The sequence below is a fragment of the Durio zibethinus genome, chromosome 4, assembly GCF_047325235.1.
Source record: "Durio zibethinus cultivar Kanyao isolate XHJ-2024 chromosome 4, ASM4732523v1, whole genome shotgun sequence".
NCBI lineage: Eukaryota > Viridiplantae > Streptophyta > Magnoliopsida > Malvales > Malvaceae > Durio > Durio zibethinus.
This window is the reverse complement of record NC_143165.1, coordinates 10073546-10087118: the sequence shown is the minus strand read 5'-3', so window position 1 is coordinate 10087118 and position 13573 is coordinate 10073546.

The window sequence follows — 13573 nt, the reverse complement described above, 5'->3', positions numbered from 1 at the left end:
TCACACCAACCAAAAAATATTGGTGGCGACTTTCTTTTATCCATATCTAGCGGTAGGTTACAGATTTATACATTATGACAGCTTGACGACTCCACTGAAAATAATTGAAGGTCAAGCTAGTAAATGATTTCTTATTATCTAAGCCTTGCTTAATAAATTTGAAATTATTTTATTCCTTTTTATTACATATATTTGTTTTATTATTTATTTTCCTTTTCATTGTGTATACATGTTTATTTATTTGTCTTTCTTTTTATTCATTGCTTATATTTGCATAATTATCTATTTATTATATATATATACACCTATCATTTATTTGTATGTGCATAATATAAGCCCTTTATTTAGGCTATGCCCTTAGGAGAGAGTGAAGTACCTATGCCATCGTGAGATTTCATGTCTTCGCATAGGTATACGAAATATTTCTACTCAGATTGAACCTTTTTCGCTTGTAGCCTATGATGGGTGAGGATTGGGATACCTTACTAGTTTACGATGAACCATGATGTAAGGAATAATTTGAGAACCTTTTAGAATTGACCCTAAATCGTATATAGTCAACCTTAAGAGCCTAATCATAGATAGAGCCATGTCCTTCCACCCTTTATAGTTAACCTAAAATTAAGGGTCATGTTGTTATAATGTTTATTCTTTTATTGAGGTGACTAACCGATTTGCTTACCTTCTTTTTATTTTTTTTGTTTATGCATATTCATTAATATACCTGTAGATTACATATCATGCTTACTAACTTTTTATTGTGTATACGTTCATTCTCATGCATAATCTGATAGGTCCATAAACATCATTCTAAATTTACACCATAATTGTAGGAAATCAAGGTTCAAGGATAGATCAACATCAGTATTACACTTGAGCTAAAGCCAAAAAAATGAAGCAAGACAATGTAGACAGGCTTGAAAGAATAGAAAAGGCCCAAAAGATACTTAGAAAAAAATTGAGCAAAATCTTAGAGGCTTTAGAAAAAGGAAATAGAAAAAAGGTAACAGAAGAATATATCTTACAAAAAGTTATTAAATCAGCATATCCTCTAGGTTTCAGTCCACATCAGACTCAGATCACTCCAAACTTTATCTAACAACAATAGATCGCATTTCCAAATTTCACTCAAGGGAATGTTCAGTGCTATACCAATTCTGTTTTCACTGAAAAAGTAGATGAGGCAATCCAAATTTTTAAAATGGATGAGATTAAAGAGAAAGAAAAGTTACAGATGATTGTACCCTCAAAAGATTTTAAGATCGATCAAGCCATAAGTATGATTGAGAAAAGATTACAGGTTATAGAGGGCATTGATTTTTATAGATCCATGAATGCTACCAACCTTTGTCTAGTTTTAAATGTTGTGATTCTTTCAAAATTTAAGGTACCAAAATTTGAGAAGTATGACGGTACCAAGTGCTCCATTATGCATATCATAATATACTACCATAAGATAGCATCACATATCAGCAATGAGAAATTATTAATGCATATATTCTAGGATAGCTTAACCAAGTTTGCTACAGGTGGTATGTCCAGTTGGATAAGACTCGTATTAAATCATGAAAGGATTTGACTCAATCCTTTATCAACAAATATCGTTACATCATAGATATGGCTTTTGATCGTATTTTATTACAAAACATAAAGAAGAAAGCATCTGAGTCTTTCAAGGAGTATTCCTAAATATGATGGGATATCATTGCTCAAGTACATTCCTCTTTAATAGAGAAAAATATAACTGTGCTATTTGTAAGCATTCTTAAGTAGCTATACTATGCGAAGATGATAGGGAACGCGACTAAGATTTTATCGATATAGTGATTTCAGAGGAGATAATTGAAAATGCAATCAAGAACGATAAATTAGAAGAAAGAGAATCTTCTGTTAAAAAGATACTAAAAAAAAATGAGACTCAAGCTATGAATTTCAACAGGTAGCATTTCAAAAACTACACTTAACCAATTTATCCCACATATCATTCTCTTGCAAGTCATATTTCTGTTGCACTCCACCAATGAAGTCTACGATCTTTTTATCCATCATCTTTTAGGCCTTCTATTCATCCCACTATCCCGATGAATGGTGCATAAGAATTACAAAATAGGAAAAAGCTTACATTTGACCCTATCCTCATGAGTTATATCGAACTATATCAAGAACTTTACAAGAACCACTTGATTGTTTCCATTATTACAAAATAACTTGAACCTCTATATCTCAAATGGTATGACTCTACTACTTATTGTGACTATTATTTTAGGATGGTAGGACGTTTCACTGAAAATTACATCCTTTTAAAATGTATGATGCAAAGTCTAATTAAAAGAGAGTTAATAAATTTTGATACCAATGAAAACACGACATCCAATGTCAGCAGTAACTCGTTGCCCAATCATCCAGGGGCATAATTTGAGAGTTTGATAGGAATTACCTATCATCTTAGATCTTTTAAGAATGTAGATCTTTTTTTATGTACTTGAATTTCATTTTATTTTTCATCATTTTAATAAAATGACATGCTTGATGCATTGTCGTAACATTTTTTTTTGAATTCTCATCATTTACTCTTACCATCTCATATCTTTTTTTTTTCAAATAATGAATGTTCAGACAGTCATGATAATAATTCAGGCTATGACTTTGAAAATACCATTCATGATATTTCGATTGATAAATTTGAGGTTATTGAGACTGTTGAATAAGAAGACAAATTTGGAAAATAATTTTAAAAGTGATACAATGCATGATCTTTGCTCATTCACAAGTTTGCTCTTAGTCAATAAAGATTTTTCATTAAGAGTATTCATGTTTGAAATGATAAATGGCCATATTTCTTCTATCCTTCTAAAGAAAAAAAAGAAAAAAAATTTTTTACTACCCCATTTGAGCTGGTTGAAATTTTTTTTTGAAGAATCCTAACCAAGGACACTCTCACACTGGGAGGCAAAGTCAAAAAGTATATTTACCTTCAGTAATTTCAGGGGCAAAGCCTTTTTGTTAAAAAAAATAAAATTGATGGGGCAAAGTGCCAATATGTTCCACTAAAAAAAATGAAAAGAAATTATTAAGGGAAAATGCCAAATGCTCCATAAAAAAATAAAAAAAATAAAAAAATGGTAGGGCAAAATGTCAAAGTGCTTCACATGAAGAAACGATCTTTGATTTGATTAACCTTCAAATACAATTTAGGCTTATTTTATCCCTTTCTTTGGCACCCTTTACCCTAGACTACGTTACGTCCCTTAAAAGTCTATTTTGATCAAATGTGAATACTTGATTTGAAGAATCATGAATTGAATTAAGACATGTTTGCCATTGGATTGTGTGAAGTTTTGATCAAAGTGTTAGTAAAGGAGAAAAGAAAGAAAGAAAGAAAGTGTATAAAAAAAAAACAAAAAAAATCAAAAAAATCAAAAAATAAAAAAAAAGAGACAAAGAAGGAAAAAAAAATACTTAAACTGAAAACCTGAAAGGGCAGTTTAAGATGAAAGCTTGAAAAGATAATTTCATGTGAAGGTTCTTAAAAAGAAAATGATGATTAGTTCAAAGATTGAAGATACTAATGAAAAGTGCTTTTGAAAGATGATCTTGAGTTTAAGTTCAAAATTATTTGAGCACTCATTATTTTGGATTAATGTTTTATTTGAATAAATCACAGTATTTTACCTTTGTTCACCATTGAGTTATTTTTGACCCTACCTTTTGTTCTTTCAATAATAAAGATCCATTTTTTTTACCCTTCACCAAATGAGCATTCCCTGAATGAACCAAGAAAATACATCATGTCTGTCACTGATTTGAATATTGGCAAATAAATGAATGACATTTTTCATAAAGAGTTTTTCATTCTTTTAAAAGAATTTCAAGATGAGATAAATGAAAAGAAGTACAAGAAAATGATTTATAAGGGGGCAAACAAGATAACTTGGTGATGAATTCAGTGATAGATTGGTTAACACAACCTGTGAGTTATGACTAGATGAGAAGAATGACATAGATCAACTAACAAAATTTACTCTGAGATTATTAGTATCAAGAAGCTAAGAAAGATTAGTGGCATCTTGAGAACCTTGTCACCATAATTGAAATTTCATGATATCAACTCTATATACATTACATTTGCATAGGGTATGCTTTTGCATTACTCTATTATCACACACTTGATCTTGGCTCAGTCTAGGTCATCTTTCATGACTTGCAGCATCATTTCAGTCATTCGATCTTGGCTCAATGCAGATTATTTTTTTAACCTTTGCGAAACTTGAAATCTTACAAATCTTTCTATTTTGTAAATCTGAAAGTCTTTACGAACCTTACATCCTTGCGAATCTAGAATTTTTGTGAAACTTAGAGTCTTATGAATATTTTTTCTTACATCTTTTCGAATCTAGAACCTTTACAAAATTTGAAATCTTATGAATCCTCTATTCTTGTGAATCTGAAAACCTTTGTAGATCTTGAATCCTTATGATTTTGTTAAACTTGGCATATTGGATCTTTTTTATCTACATTGTGAATCTTTAGAGTAAGAGTGAAATCTTAAACTTTATTTGACTCGTGGTTTCGTCTTGATAATTTATTTTCGATCTCAACTCGATCTTGATCAATTTATTTTCATGGTTTCATCCCAATCACTTAATCTTAGCTTAGTCTAGATCATTTCTTATGGCTTAGAGTTTCATCCCAGTCATTTATTTTTGATCTCGACTTAGTCTTGGTCGCTTTATTTTGACTCATAGTTTTATTTTGGTCACTTGATCTTGGTTCAATCCAAATCATTTCTTATGGCTTGTAGTTCCATCTCGGTCATTTATTTTTTATTTTGACTAAATCTTAGTTACTTTATTTTTGACTCGTGATTTTATCCTGATCATTTGATCTTGATTTAGTCTAAATCATTTCTTATGACTCTTGATTTTGTCTTGGTCATTTATTTTTGACCTCGACTCAGTCTTGATCGCTTCATTTTGATTTGTGATTTTATCCTGATCACCTGATCTTGGCTCAGTCCAGATCATTTTTTATGACTTATAGTTTCATCCTAATCCTTTATTTTCGACTTCGATTCAGTTTTGGTTGCTTCATCTCCAGACTCATAGTTTAGTATCGATCAGTTTTACTCACTGATTTGACTCTTGGGTTAGAATAGAGTGATGTCTAGGTCTTTGCACCATTCTTGTCTGACAAGAACATTCAAAAAGGGGTAACTGTAAATACTCATTTGTGTCTAAACCCAATTAGGCCTATTGGTATTTGGGCCCAATTAGGCCCATTAGTGTCCGAGCTCAATTAGACCCATTTGTGTCTGGGTCTAATCGTGCTGAACTTTTTTTTAATGTCATTGTTATTTGATTATTATTATTATTATTATTATTAATTTTCTTTCCTTAGTGTTTCTAAGTTTATATTATTATTTTTTTTTCATTTTCGTTTTCTTTTGTTCCTTTTTTTCTTTTTTGTTTCAATTTGCATGTGGATGAAAAAAATGAATCAGGATCAGAATCCCTTGGTCAAACACAGAATCATATTAATGTGATCAATTAAATTTTTGGACCTAAAAATTATTTTGGACAGAATGCAATCCTAGGATTCAAGCCTGGGATTAATTCTGTCCGTTTCCTAAAATTATTCTTAAGGCTGCCTATAAATTGGATTGATTTTATAGAGAATAGACACACAAAAAATTATTAAAAAAAGTCTAGAAAAGTTTGGGCAGAAAGGGTTCTAAGAGTTAAATATTTTGGATTTTAGGTTTAATTCGTAGTTCTGGGTGTGATTCTAAGTTTCTGGAGATAAATTTGAGGTTGTAGAAGGTTTTGGAAAGGATTTAGGGCTTTCTAAGATTTTCTAAGATATTTTTGGGTTTTTTTGGGTTTGGATGAGTTTTTTGATGAATATTTGATTTTTTTGGTATTTTTTCTGACGAGGGTTTGAAGTTTCCAGTGAGATTTTGACGAGATTTCCAGAATCGAACAAGTTTTCCAAAAATCTATGGGTTTTTAAATTTTTGGTTGAATTTTCAATGACATCCCTAGAAATTGGTGGAACGCCCAGTTTTTGGTTGAATTTGTCAATGGGTTCTTGAGAAATTTTTAGAGAGAAAGCAGAGAAAAATCAACTAAAAAGAGAGAGGATAAGAGGCTTCTACGCAGAAAGGCACTGGACCTGACTTATATATCACCACTACATGACATTGTTTTGGCCGCTTAGGATCCATGTGAACCTGAATCAGGATCTACGCACTGACCTTGGTACCGACCCTACTCGATTCCAGGTTTTTTTTTTCCATTTTATTTTTATTTTTTGATTTCATTTTTATTTGATTTGATTTTTTTATTTTATATATATTTTTCTAGCTTTAATTTAAAAAAAGGGTTATTATAGCCATTTTGTTTCTGAAAGTAAAAAAAAAAAATAATTATAAAAAAATAAAAAATCTTTTCAATAAAATAAAAAAATATTTGTAAATAAAGTTTTCAAAATAATAGAAGATAATAAAAAAATTTTTTCAATAAAAATGGAAGTCTTTTCAAATAAACAAAAATATTTTTATCCTCTAAACTATTAGAAGATTACTTTGAAGTAAGCCCTACCAAACTATGATGAGGCTTTAGTTATTTTTCTAGAATAAAAATTAATAAATCCGACAACGGAGCCTCTTCAGAGTGGGACACTAGTCTCCATGAATACTCATAAATGATAAAATTATCTTAAATTGCTACCAAATTTTTAGGATAATTTTAAGATTAATTTTTAATATTAAATTATTTGGTAAATCGTAAAAATGATAAAGGTTGAATAATTTGAAATCAAATTGGTACCATCCTTTGAATGGGCGTTGTGGGGGTGTTACAACCTTTTTTATGCGTAACCAACTCCCAAACCTAACATATATTTTTGTAGATCATAATATATTTTCGATGATGTTAGCTCAAAGACTTAAAATAAACCAAGAGGGGGGGGTGAATTGGTTGATAATAAAATTTTTGAAAATTAACACTTAATAAGCATAAATTATGCAAAGTAATTTATCTAAACAAATAAACACAATAAATGAAAGTAAACAAGATATAGAGATAGAGAATTAGACACCAAGATTTATAGAAGTTCGGTCCTTTTTTTAGGCACCTACATCCTCTCTTTTAGCCGTACTTGCCAAGAAGTTTAATCCACTATGTGTTGAACAAATAAACTTAGCTTCTTAAAGCTTTACACAATCAACATTACAAACTCTTAAAGGTTATCTTCTTTCTTAAGCTTATAATCTCACAATATAAAATTTTTGAAGTATTTTACAAACTTAAAGAGCCTTTCTAAGGTTAGGTGTTTCCTAACTTGAAGTACACAACAATTTTGACAAGAGAATTTAGAGAAAAATTAATACAAGAAAGATTTTTTTATACTTTTTTCTCTTTTAAATTGGTATGAATGCTTAAAAAAGATGGTTGATGGATGCAATAAGTTCTCTTAGCTCTTCTTATTCTTAATCTGCAGTGGAAGACTTTATTTATATATAAGAAGAAGTTGATAGCCATTTCCTTGTATTTAATGCTTCAAACCTGTACAATTTCAAATAAAAAAATAGTCGTTGGGATTTTCTGGGCATCAAAGGATTGATCCTCTCCCATAAGGGATTGGTTGATTCAGTTATAGAAAGGCCCAATCTTGTGCAAAAAAAAAACTTATCCAATCGATCAGATAGTATACCTAATCGATCCATTCTTTAGGTGATTAATCCCTTATGTAAGGGATCGATCCCTTTTGTTGGTTTTCAAACTCATTTTGCTTTCTGTGTAAAAAATGGATCGATCCCTTTAAGGGATGGATGATCTCATGCTTAAGTGATCGATCCCCTATGTGGGGGGATCGATCCATTTTGTTGATTTTTAAATGAGGTTAGCATTCTGTGTAAAAAAGAGATCGATTCCTTTAATGGAGGGATTGATCAAGTAAGCATGAAACCCTAACCAATTGATCCCTAAAAGGAGGAGATCGATTGGTTCTTACCAAAATTTCATGAGCTCAGCTTCTGGAACAAAAATGGATCGATCTTTTTGGCTAGGGAATCGATTTGGTAAGGGAAAATATCAATCCCTTCTTTTAGGGGATCGATCCCTTCTATTAAAATATGCTTTAAACCATTTTGTTTCGAGAAATTGTCTTATTTTAGTTCCTAAATGAATTTTGACAAGATAAAAGGTTGAAAAAATGTTCAATTTAAGATTAGGAGAGTTTCATTCAAGTTAGGCAAATTTTTGTTTTGTCAAATCAAAACTTTTACTCAATTTAAGGCCAACAATCTCTCCTTTTTTGATATGACAAAACCTAGTGAAAAATTTGCTAAAAACATTTTTTCAATTAAAAAACAAGCTCCCCTTGAATTTAAGCATAAAAGAAAGAGATTTTAAAACAACTAAGAATAAGAACAATGTCAATATCATCAAGTAGAAATTTTGCATACCATTAAGGTCATCAATCAAATAAAAATTTTTCATACCATTTCCTCTCATCTTTTTTGTTATAGTAAAAAGGATGAAGTCAATCAAAGGAAGATAGCAATCAGTTCAAGGCCATACCAATTCAATTTGGCAACTTAAGTTCATACCAATCTTAAGATCAAGCAATATACCAATTATTAAACACTATACCAATTTCACAAGCTACAATTTCACAAGCCAAATGTCAAAGTGATAAAGCAAATATCATAATGAAAAGGAAATATATATTTCATTAATATAAACATGAAATGCCAAAGTTTGATAACAAACCATAATGTAAAGTATTTTTAAGGAAAATTTTACAACATAAAAGGATGTGGGAAAATATATGAGGAATTGGTATTTGGATGGCTCATTGAAGAAGAGGTGGAGAATGAGAATAATGAAGAAGATGTTGTCCCATTTGTTGTTATACAGATCAGATGTATTCGATGTCAATTCTAACTTGGTGAACCTGGGAAACTAGCTTATTTTGAGTCACTTTCATGTTTTTCAATCAAGAATTCTTAATCTCAACTACTGAATGTAAACTATTCATCTGAAGTATAAACATTTTTAAAGCTATTTGGGTATCAAATGGTGAGGTAGATGGTTCACTTTTAGGTGCAACAAAAATATCTAAAATTTTATGCTCTTCATCCTCTTCTTGTACAGTCCCAATATTAGTTTTTTTAACCTATAAGCCTACTGTATTTTAAATATATCCCATATTGTGCAGAGTAAGAGCACTAAGAATACTAAATGGATAATTGAATGCCATCTCTTTATCACCTCTAGTATTAATGTCTAATTTTCTCAAAAGATTACTGATTGTGAATCCATAAATCAATATGTAGTCTCTATTTTGTACTACCATCATTATATCATTAAAAATAAATGTACTAGATTGGGTTTTTACATATGTTTAATCTTATACATCCACCAGTAATCTTGTTTTCTAATGGTTAAGTATTGAGTGTCAAAATGTGCCAATACATGAGTGATAATAAGGTATAATAACCTATCATGCATTGAAAGTCTAGTGGCTTGAGTAGGATTAACTCTTAAATTGGCATTTCTAAATATGTCTTAAGCTAGTTCCAACATGTCACACTTAGTGTTAGTGTCTTCGTCATCATCTAGCATGAATACTTCAGCTAATAATTGCTTAGTAACCATAATTTCTTTGCTCATTACATAAGTTCTAAATCTATCAGGATAATATCTATGTGACCCTTCAATTTCAATATAACTAGCATTGCTATAAAACACCTTCACTAGATTCTCAAACAAAAGTCCATCCATGCACAAGTAGTTCATCCATCCAAATCTCTTAAATGCATGTAAATAAGAAAATTTAATAAATTGTAAGAATTCAACAAAAATTACCTTTCCATGCTTGAATTCTCTATGAGCAAAATGTGTTTCATACCTTTCCTTAGTGTTAGGATTGGTAAAATTTTGATTGAATGAAGGCCTTATTGATGAACTAAAATCCTCCATTAGGGGATTCCTCTTTTTTTAAGCATTTACTTTAGTCTTTGAAGCCATAAAAATAATGGAATAATGAAAATAGGTATGCTTGAGTAAAATTGATGAGAGAATTGGTAATTGTAAATGATTGGTTGTAGAATATGTTTGAGAGAGTCAAGAAGGATGAGTGAATGTGGTAGTTTCAAAAAAGGGATCAATTTTCTAGAGTGAGAAGAATGAGTGGAGATTTTTATATGATTTGATGATTTTTAAGAAAGATTTTTGTACGAAATCAAGTTGAAATGAAGTAATTTGCAAAAGATTTTGGTTAAGAGAGATTAATTTTGAGAGAAAATGAAGTAATAATTCTTAGAGTTTGAAGAGAGGGTGTTTAAGAAAGAAAAAGAAAAAATGAAATGGGTGAAATGATTGGCCAAAGAGGAAAGGGACCCGATTTTGAGAGGCCAAAATGGTGTGCATAAAACCAATTGTGCATAACTTGATTGATCGATTATGAAGGGTGATTGATCAAGCATGGTTTTGCATTGGACCAATCGATCGATTATGAAAGGGGATCAATCAGTTTTTTACATTTTCAGCTAAGTTTGGCTACTGGATAGAGAGCTGATTAATCTAGTCCAAAGGGGATTGATCGGTTTTGAATGTTTTCCTTTTAATTTAGTTATTGTAAGAATAACCAATCAATCTGGTCCAAAGGGGATCAATTGATTTTGGCTGTAGCAATTTTTTTTAAAAATAATTTAAAAACCATGCAACATGAACATTCAAATATGCATCATACAATCATACATAAGATAAAAAAAATTTAAGATAAACATACATTTGATCAATCAAGATAGCAACATTCATCATACCATCAAGAAATTCTTTTCAATGAGCATTTATCATATCAAGTTCACCTTTAATTATATAAAATCTATCATTATCAAGAGGTTTTGTGAAAATATTAGCAAATTGATGCAAGGTATCAACATATTCAAGCACAATATTATCTTTTTGAACATGATCTCTAATAAAGTGATGCCTAATTTCAATATGCTTGGTTTTAAAATGTTGAATTGAATTTTTGGTGAGATTAATGACACTAGTATTATCACATTTAATGGGAATATGATTCATGATAATTTCAAAATCCTTTAATTGTTGCTTAATCCATAAAACTTGAGCACAATAACTACCAACTGCTACATATTCGACTTTGGTTATAGATTAAGCAACGCTATTTTGTTTCTTAAAGAACCATAATATGAACATATTTTTAAATAATTGACAAGTACCAGAAGTGCTCTTTCTATCAATTTTGCAACCACCAAAATCCGTATCAAAATAGGCATGCAAAGTAAAAGATGAACCTTTTGGATATCATAATCTTAGATTATGAGTGTCTTTAAGGTATTTAAAAATTTTTTTGACAGTAGATAAATGTGATTTTTTAGGTGATGATTGAAATCTAACACACAAATATACACTAAGCATTATATCCGATTTACTTGCAGTAAGATATAGTAATAAACTAATCATAGTCTTATATAATTTAGAGTCAACACATTTACCTCTTTCATTTTTGTCAAGTTTTATTAAAGTGCTCATAGGTGTTGAGTAAGGCTTTGATTCTTCCAATCCAAACCTTATAAGCAAATCCTTGATATATTTGGCTTGATTAATGAAGGTATCATCTTTTGTTTTCTTTACTTGCAATCCCAAGAAGAATGTAAGTTCTTCTATTATGCTCATTTCAAATTCACCTTGCATAGTCTTAACAAATTCTTGACAAAAAACTTCATTAGTAGCACCAAATAAGATATCATCAACATAAAGTAGCACTATGAGAATATCTTTTCCTTTTTTTTTAATAAAAAGTGAAGTATCAACTTTTTCTCTATTAAAATCATTTTTAATTAAAAATTTTGACAATTTTTCATACCAAGCTCTAGGAGCTTGTTTTAAATCATATAAAGCTTTTATCAATTTATAAACATGATTTGAAAATTTAAGATTTTCAAAATCGAGAAGTTGCTCTACATACACCTCTTCATTTATAAAATCATTTAGAAATGCATTTTTAACATCCATTTGAAAAAGCTTGAAAATTTTGAAATATGCAAATGCAAGCAACATTCTAATAGCTTCTAACCTTGTAACCGGGGTATATGTTTCATCATAATCAATTTCTTCTTCTTGACTATACCCTTGACCTACCAACCTACCTTTGTTTTTAACAACATTGCCATGCTCATCCATTTTATTCTTAAAAACCCATTTAGTGTATATAGTGGGATGATTACTAGGCCTAGGTATAAGATTTCACACTTGGCTTTTTTCAAATTGGTTCAATTCTTCTTGCATGGCCAATATCTAATAATCATCCCTTAAGGCTTGATCTATATTTTTAGATTCAATATGAGATAGGAAAGCAACATAATTACACATATTATAAGAAGATCTAGTTTTTACCCTTTGAGTTGATCACTAATAATCTCACTATCTTTGACATATCTCTTCTTTTTATGGTGATTTGGCTTTTTCTCTATATGTTGTGGCTCCTTTAAAAACTCATCATCTTTCTTTTGAATGTTCTCCTCAAAGTCAAGTGATGCATCATTGATATTTTCTTAAAGTATACTTATATCATCATCATCAAAAGGTACCTTTTTTGGAGGTGGATTAGATTAATCAAAGATAACATCTATAGACTTTTTAACCATTAATGTTCTTTTGTTAAAGGCTCTATGGGCTTTTGAATTCAAAGAATATCCTAAGAAAATACCTTCATCACTTTTTATATCAAATTTTCCAAGATCATATTTTTCATTGTTCAAAATAAAACATTTGCAACCAAAAGGATGAAAATAACTTATGTTAGGCTTTTTTCCTTTAAAAAGTTCACAGGGAGTTTTCTTTAAAATTGGCCTAATCATAGCTCTATTAATAATATAACAAGATGTATTTATGGCTTTATCCTAAAAATATCTAGGTAAATTACTTTCATAAAGCATGGTTCCAACCATTTTTTCTAGAGTCTTATTTCTTCTTTATACTACTTTATTTTGTTGAAGAGTTCTAGGAGTAGAAAAAATTATGGCAAATATCATTTTCACTACAAAACACATTAAAGCCAAGATTTTTAAATTTTTTTTCATGATCACTTCTAATACTAGAAATTGAATAGCCTTTCTAATTTTGTATTTGCTTGCTAAAAGTGATGAATTTTTTCAAAACTTCATTCTTTGAATGCAAAAAGAGAATCCATGTGAATATAGTAAAGTCATCAACAATAACAAACCCATATTGTTTTCTACCAAGACTCATTGTCCTAGTATGACTAAAAAGATCAATATAAAGTAATTGAAGAGGTCTAGTAGTTGAAATACAATTTTTAGGTTTGAAAGAGACTTTTCTATGTTTTTCTTGAGCACATGCATCATAAACCTTATTATTTTCATATTTCAATTTTGGTAAATCAACAATCAAATCATTTTGAGAAAGTTTTAAAATTACATGCATACTTGCATGTCCAAGTCTTCTATGCCAAATCTAGCTTTCATTTTCTTTTTGAGCCATAAAATAAACATTTTTAGAAGAAAAATCATCTAGAT